The sequence below is a fragment of the Brienomyrus brachyistius genome, chromosome 18 (assembly GCF_023856365.1).
Source record: "Brienomyrus brachyistius isolate T26 chromosome 18, BBRACH_0.4, whole genome shotgun sequence".
Taxonomy (NCBI): domain Eukaryota; kingdom Metazoa; phylum Chordata; class Actinopteri; order Osteoglossiformes; family Mormyridae; genus Brienomyrus; species Brienomyrus brachyistius.
Genome location: NC_064550.1, coordinates 14,584,766 through 14,593,200, shown reverse-complemented (window position 1 = coordinate 14,593,200; position 8,435 = coordinate 14,584,766). Strand labels below are relative to the sequence as shown.

The 8,435-nt window shown below is 40.5% G+C and overlaps 1 long non-coding RNA gene across 2 annotated transcripts; it reads right to left on the bottom strand.

The window, feature by feature from the left end:
- Positions 1-375: 375 nt before the first annotated feature.
- On the bottom strand, positions 376-8,350 carry LOC125713521 (uncharacterized). Of its 2 annotated transcripts, none has more exons than XR_007383611.1 (3): positions 6,507-8,350; positions 811-906; positions 376-507 (listed from the first exon to the last, which is right to left on the bottom strand). It is a non-coding gene; the product is annotated as an uncharacterized LOC125713521 (long non-coding RNA). The 2 variants fall into 2 exon arrangements; XR_007383610.1 differs by lacking the exon at positions 6,507-8,350 and adding an exon at positions 1,051-1,108.
- Between the last annotated feature and the right edge of the window lie 85 nt (positions 8,351-8,435).

Genomic DNA, 8,435 nt, shown 5'->3' with positions numbered 1-8,435 from the left:
TGTCCTTTGGTGGGTTGTCTAATATTAGGCATTCAGTTTAGCTGATAAAACACTAATTCATGTAAACAAAGCAACATGTATCTAATGTATGTCAACTTTACCTTTCTGTGTTTAGCTTCGCTTCCAATTTTCCGATTTTCTCCATGTTATTCGAAATGTGCGATTCACGAATGGGAGACTTCAGTGTTTTAAACACACCCTATACGTTCAAATGTAATCGCTCGTGTAAAATCTGAGAATAAACCCCCTCAATTTATTGTGTTCTAGACGCAAAATTAATTGTAATAATACCGCCCTGCATTTCATGAGAACGTCCTGTATGTGAGGAAGTTGGTGATGCCGTGTCTAAAGTCTGACATGAGGGAGACGGTGGTGCTCCTCTTCCTCACCCTCGTCGCCCTCGCGTTACCTGGTCCCCGCCACCAGGCAGCTCTTCCCGCAGGCCTCCTTCCACCTGCTGGGGGCGCTGTGCTTCACCATCCTGCTCGGATCGCTGCAGCTCATCTTCTACAGCATGCAGGTCAAGACACAATAATCAGCACTCGGATTAAAAACAACTGCATTCTGCCGCTTCAGCTAGTTAGTTAACCGAGTCAATCATATTGAATTATCCATCAAGCCTACACATATAATAACGATAGGACACTCATGTAGGTCTGGGCACTATTAGTGTTACACTTAATTAATTACACTTACTAAAACATGCACAGGTGTTTGACGTGGCCTCACCTTTGAAGCCCATATCATACACCCCTGCAAGATTTTGTTTCACCATCTTAGAAATATTGCCAAAGTCTATACTCCTCTCACCTTATCAGATGCTGAAAAGCTGGCTGTAATATACTGCTCACTGGAATCCCCAGCAAGAGTCTTCAAAGACTCTAATACGTTCAGGACAGTGCAGCACTGAGAGGGAAAATATGGACGTTACACACATTTCCTTCACTGGATTCCCATCTCTGCCAGGACTGAACAGAATGTTTCCCTTTTTATTCACCAGGGAATCCATGGCAATGCCCACCCCCACCCCCACCTGAAAGAACTACTTACCCCACTAACCTCGACGCGATGTCTCCTGCTCTGTGAACTCCGATCACCTCCTTCGCACGACAGACTTGTGAATTTTTTGAAAAGCACTTAAAACATTTCTTTTTAGCAGAACTAATGGCTTTTAACGTACTTTGGGAGTTGCTGCATTTTTAAAGTCGATTCACATTGGTTTTTTTTTAGAATGATTTTATTTTGTAGCACTTTAGCAATTTAGATGTGTTTCAAATGTAAAGTGTTACAAAATACAATGTATAATTATAATAATTAGTGTTTTGCATCCTATGAGTTATAAATTCAGAACCAGTTAAAATGGGAGATGAGAGGGAAGCACCCAGTGGGCCAATGAAATATTTTATTTTATTTATTTATTTTTTTTGGGGGGGGGGGGGGGCAGTATCACTCTATGCTCTTCCATTGTCTCCGCTACTGCATACTCCAGGGCTACAGGTTATATCCCACCACCCTCACTGAGCATACAGTTTGAGTATTCTTTGAGTATTCTCTATTATGAAGAAACTGACTAAAACCAACCTCATATCCACACTGAAACCACTCAGAGAAAAATGCGACAATGTCTTGAAAATGGCCCAGCAGAGATGGGCTTCAGTAAAATGCTGTACAGACAGCTGAGTGAATCTGGTTGTCACTATCTAACCCATTCTGACCCTTTAACACGAACCTCCTCATTAGGTAAGACATGAATAAAGAGGTGAGATTCCGGACCTTCTCGATTTAAGGTTTTTGGCTTAATGGTAATGGCCCCAACTCTGGCTGTCAACAGACTGGAATGCAGGCCAATGAATGGGTGAAGGGTCTGTTCATGACAGGTCTTTGACAGCAGCCAAACGAAGATGCATCAGCAGGATATGAGCGTTTTCCAAAAATGCCACTAAGCAGAAGCGGAAAATCTGCTGGGGCAAATTCCTACACACTTACCCATACCATTAACACACACAAAAAAATCATGTTGTGACAGTTCACCGCGGTAACCTTTGTGCAGCCCACCGCTGAAAGTAAATAAAGGACTGCTTTTTCAATTAATGCAACAAATATGCTAATTGCATATTTCATGTAAAAAATATGAATGATTTCATCTTTATGCTGGTTCAAAGACTCTTTTGTCAGTCTTGGACTGTGCTGTGCCCTTCAAATATAATTTAATCTCTTTATCCATGCTTAATGTTTACTTAGGAGAGAGAGCCACACACCTGAACTAAATCAATCACAGGTTGCGGAATAGGACAGCATTTCCAACCAAACTTGTGTACAAATGACAAATAGTTTTGGTATAAAATACTTGGCCACAAATGGAAATTAGCAGGAGAACATTTTTAAATGAATTTCAGGAAGCACTTCTTTACACAGCGTGTAGTTAGAGTATGGAATATTCTTCCTGCTAGTGTAGCGCAAGCTAAAACCCTGGGTTCCTTTAAATCAGAGCTGGATAAGATTTTAACAACTCTGAGCTATTAGCTAAGTTCTCCCCAAACAAGTTTGATGGGCCGAACGGCCTCCTCTCCTTCGTAAATTTCTCATGTTCTTATGTAAGATATCTAACAATCTGTAGCAGCGGGACATAGAGCCATGTAATCCAATTAAGCATTAAGGCTGTTTTACAGAGTTGGGTGACATAAAATCGGTACTCCACTGTGTGGCGACAGTGAGCATCGCTGTTCTCATCATTTTTAGGAAAATTCTTGAGAACTGTGCAAATGAAATGGTTCAAACTACAAAAGTTGCCAGCGTAAGCTTTTGGGAAACGTACCCCTGAAAGGTGTTGGAGGTTTTTGCGCAGAGTCGAGAGTGGCAAGGTGCCTCACACCTCCCAGATGTGAGTCCCGCCTCTGCTCCCTGAAAGTGCCCCTCCCCCCATTGTCATTGGCTCTGAGTGATGTCAATCATAGAACACTTTTCCCAAGCACACATCCGTGGCACAACTGTAATGTTCTGCATGAAAATGCATAAATCATCTGCATGATTATTGCGTAATCTGTAGCCGACATTGCTCTGGCTGTGCTTGGAGTTTGTTAGTACTCCCTTTGGTTTCCTCCTGCAGTGCAAAGACATGTAGTTAGGCTAATTGGTGTTAATATATTGCCGGTAGCGTGTGAGTGTGCATGTGTGTGTGAGCCCTGTATCAGGTTAGCTTCCCAACCAGGGTGTAGCCCTGCCAGCCGCTGCCAGGCACAGGCTCCAGGCAGCGCTATAAACCTGTCCTGGATTAGTATTTGGAAGATGGATGGATCTCTACCAAGATTTTCCCAAAAGCTATGAGAACAGCAACGCTCACTGGGTTGCCACAGGGTGGTAACTACCGGATTCATGTCACCCAACTCTGAAAAATAGCCTTATTGCTTAATTAGATTACATTGCAATGACTTTTGCATAAAAAAAATACAATTTGCTCCTGTTTTTGCAATGTAAATGGAACAGAAATCTTGAAATATAAAATAACCAAAACTTGAACGAAAACCTTTAAGTTGCCAACGTTTTTAGCAACGTTGCTGTTGGGAAATGTACCCCAGCTGAGAAGTTCAGTTTGTCACGTCTCATTTTTCTTTGGGTCGTCTTTATGGTAACTGAAGATGAAACATGACGATCCACGCGCTAGTTATCTCCGGATGTTACCTGTCGGCTTGTCAATCTTAGCAAATTTGGTATAATTTATGAGGAAATAGTTCCTGTTCAGCTTTTATTTTTGCAAAAAACATGGGTGTGTGGAAAATGATGCTGTTACATCACCCCCCCGACTCTCACTAGAATACTGTTTAAACCTTTGGCTCCCTTACTTCTCATATGTATATGCAATTAACTTAATTGTTAGTAGCTCAATTGTACTAACATCCATGACACCATAGTGCCATGTCTTGTCCCTGGAGCATTTGGTTTGATTCCTCATTCCTTCATTCATGACTCGCTGGCTTGATTTCCTGCTTCACAGTTTTTGATTTGGACTCTGAGTTTCCTTTCTCTGAACCTTGACTCTGATTGCCGATCTGTGATCTGGTTTTGGAAATGAACACTGTAACTGGATCCCCTCTCGTCCGTTTTGTGTTGAGGACAGAGGAGGAGTTTTACAATGGGGGGGGGGGGGCAAACATGGAGGGTTCCCCCTCGGTAAAATTTCTCCAGCAGGGTGGTCGAGGGCATTAGTAAATAGTTCTTAAATAGTTAATCCTGTGTGATCTTTATTTATGAAAAAGGGAGGAAGGGGGTCCTACTAGGTACATTTTGCTGGGGGCGAAAGCCCCTCAACTCCCCCCTCCCACCCACCACTGTTTCTTGGCTTGTCAAACGTGTTCCCCTTCCTCCGTGAGTTTAGGTGTCTGTGTGTTTTTGTGCAAGAACATTTTACATGCAACAGTTTGATGTGTGAAATATAGCCTTGTGCACAATGTATCAGTTTCACTATAAATATTCTGACTCACTAGTCAACTTAACTTGGGTTGAATCTCACTGCTCACTAAATAAATCGTGTAACAACATATTGACTCAACAATTGCTACAATCCTAAAATAAAATACATCCAAGAAGATCATTTTACTGGAATTCCCTTATTGAAAATAAAACGCAGGAAAAGCATAGCCGGCAGTTTAAATACTGCATGTCGGTATTGTATATGTAGGCCTACATTGTAAATAAAAGTTCACTTTAATATTCTGCATAAAATATATCCATATAATTTGCTTGTCACAAAATACATCTGTGGTAATACTGATGAAAACCTTTTTATTGCTGTAATATACTGTAGCGTTTACTTTTCGAAGAAAATGTAAGCACAATTATTATTTTACTTATAATTCTTCACATAAAGACATCATTTGTTCAAAAACCAAAGCAACCCCCTCGAAAGTTTTGTAATGTCACTGTTCATGAGCCATTAATGAAGAAGGTAGGCTAGCTAAGTTTCATTTAGGTGTCATACGTATTACGAGAAGCTCTTTAAGCAACGCGCAACACTGTTGTTACCTAGACCTCTAGCCTACCGCCCATTTATGTATGTACAATTTCACGGTACATTTCATGTTGTCTTCTGTTCTTTTTAATACTTTTTCTGCTGTTTGGTTGTTTGTTTTTCAATTTCATATTGCGGTATTTTCACGCAACTTAAGTTGTCCTGATGAATATCTTGCCCTGTTCTCTAATAATTACCAGATTCAGTCCTCTTTGTTTGGTCTTTCAACGCGAACACAGACGATTAGCACTGACAGCAACTTTTCATTCCCCGGATCAGGCGTTATCCACCGGTAAGCTGGTATCTGCCTCCCCCAACGCTGCTCCTAAGGACTATATAACAAATTAGAGCCACTTTTAAAAGTATTCATGAAAACACATATCTGCTCATATGAATCGCACCCTGAAAGACGTAAGGCTGAGTCGTCGTCGTCTTAAACTACAGCAACTTCTGCGTGATGCGGCTGTTTTATGGTGTCTTCCGTCTGGCCTGATTACTTCACAAATTATTCTTCCAATCTTACAGAATTAGGCCTAATGACGGCTGACTGCCTTAACATAGGCCTATTTTCTTGGTTTGCAGAGTGTGTAATCAAATGTTAGTTGGTAAATAGAGAGACAGTGTTATATTGTTAAACCGGTACAGTCCCGGTATTTCCCCTTAACCTTCGGCTCTGTGGCTTATAGCTTGATTCACTCTGCTGCTCTGCAACGCACCTCTCACGTTTCAGCAAAATCTCTCCGCGTAAATCTCTCCAGTAAACCTATTTAGGCCTACCTTTTATCAGCTTATTACATCAATGATGTAGGCCTATATCTTCCAGGTTTTAGGTCTATATAGGTCTAGGTCTATATTATTGCTGTTGTTATTATTATTATGTTGCCCTGAAAAGAGCATCAGTGTGTTTTTGTTATCTATTGCGACCTCTATGTCTCTGTGACATGGCAACAGGCAAGAGTTCAAATAAAGAATAACTTACAAAATAACAAGTGGCTGGTATTGTACACATTTCTTTAGTTACGCAGAATTTCGGGAAACATTCGCTAATTAACTAACTTTTTTTAGGCCTAAAAGATAACGAAGTATTAGGCGTTAGGTAACTCATTGGGTAAAGTACACACGTTAATTTATCCCTCATAACAGAAGATAAAGCAATCAAACCCATATCACACGCACAGGAATCGTTCCATGGGTCTACATAGCATAACTTACAGTAACGTTTAATTTTTATCTAACTTTTTAATCTCACTTTATTTGATGAGAGCCAGTTTGCCTTGGGGTTGTGTAGCTGATAAAGATTTGTACTTAAAATTATTTTTTTATTTTTCACCCATTGTTTAATTATCTATACATCGACAGTTTTATGAAAGATTTTTTTTTGTTTGTAAGATGGTCATGTTAGGACCGGCATAAAAATTTTATAAATGTACTAAAAATATTTATAAAGATAATAATTATTACTTGCCGTAACTGGAGTCAGAGTAGAGTGCAGGAGAGGTACCTTTCCAAGTCTGGGTGAACAAAGGCGGAGGTGTGCCCTGACGCATCGCCGCCTGCCCCGCCAGCAGTGTCCCTTTGACAGTCCGCCGCGCCCTGGCACAGCGCCGCGCTGCATCAGCCGCTCTCCGGGCCGCCAGCCTCCGCTTTCCCCAAAACGTCCTCGGACATCCGCGCTCGTTTTGGACGGTTGGACCTGCTCTCTACAAAAATTTGCTCATGTTCATGTTAAGAGGCTGCATCAAGCCATCAGCTCCGAGATGAAATTATAATTCACTAATTCCAAGTTCCTGATTTTCCGCGTCCGGCTCGATAAATTTGTCCGCCGGGGAACCCCCTTACCCCCCTCCCCGGCAAATTTAATCGTACGGGACCTCCTCCTTCACTTGGCAAAGTCTCCCTTTTTTAATAACCTGATGTTGGCATGTATGAATTTGACGTGCCAAGTTGCTCATAGTGTCAAAAAACGTTATTATATAATATTATATAACAGTTAACACATAGTGCACGATAAGGCAAGACGTACAAATCTAGATGGACGTAATACATAAGAAAACGAGTCATACCAAGAGGTACCAAAATATACACGTCCTGCCAAAATATGACTGGACTTTGAGGAAATGGGTATCATAATTATTCCGTAAATTTAATGTAGCATTTATCTTAATATTGTAGCCTGGATCTTGCATGGCAGAAATCCGGAGGTGGTGGAGCGTAGTGATATATTTAACATTATAGGCTCACACGAAGGGAAATGGGATGACGTACGGGCTCCTGATTTTTTTTAAATAAGCGTTTTTTAATAGTGTCACATAAACATTAAATAGTATCAGCCTGAAATGAACGCCCCTATAATTTGAGATGCGTAGATCAGACTATAGCTTTCGCATGTTAACTGTACAGGACTGAGAGGACAGATTAAACCCTTATGAACAGAACAAGGAGGCAGAAACTAAAGTGTAGTTTACACATATAATTACAGTGCAGTCAAATTTCACATTTCTAACTGTGGGAAATTTACAGCCTTCTTTTTTGACTAAACTGTACTTTTAGACTACATGGGATTCCTGTATGCCCATAAATATGCGTGTTAATACATAGAATACACAAACCCTTACCTTACCTTATACCTTAATTCGCCAGTTAATATAAACTTTCAGTTACTATGTTAATATAGGGCTGGTCCTGGGAAACATGTCTCTGGTTTCATCGTTAGCGCCACCTTATACAGCTTATCTGCGTCGCTTTTAATTCAGCCATTTCTGTACTTTTATCACGTGTTAATAAGTTTTTTTAAGATCAATAAGGTTTTTCGCTACTCAAAACTGGATTATCCGATTTAGTAATTTCCTCGCGCATCCTTAAAATGCTTAATGCTTTCTGCTCAAATAAAGAATAGTCTTCTGTTTTCGGTAAATTTTTACGAGTACGGGTAAAATACTGTTGCATCAAGACTGAACGCTTTTAATGTGATAAAACTAGTCGGCCTCATGAATAAACATAGGGAAGTCTATGCACCGTGTAGAGTACTGCAATAATATACAATTAACTAGGATACATATGATGACGTTAATGGTCCCAGAGGGTATTTTTTGTGCATAAAACGCAACTTCATTAAATTAAACAGACATACAAACTTATAGCCTAGGCCTAGTGCAAAACAAAGTGCAAAGACAATAGAAATGGTGCAAACAGGTAAACAAAGTGCAAACAAATCAATGGGGGTTGGATCTTCCCGTGTGGAATATTGTTCAGGAAATAAATTAACAAGTCGCAAGTGTGCAATTGAAACAATTTCCCTCGGGATAATAAAACTCTTTCGATTCTGAAAAACACGCCGCAGCAGACTTTTGCTGCGATCTGCGGTCTCCATGAGGTCGGGTAGGAGAGCGAGACGCAGCATTTATTATAGACAAATGGTTAAAGTCCGACG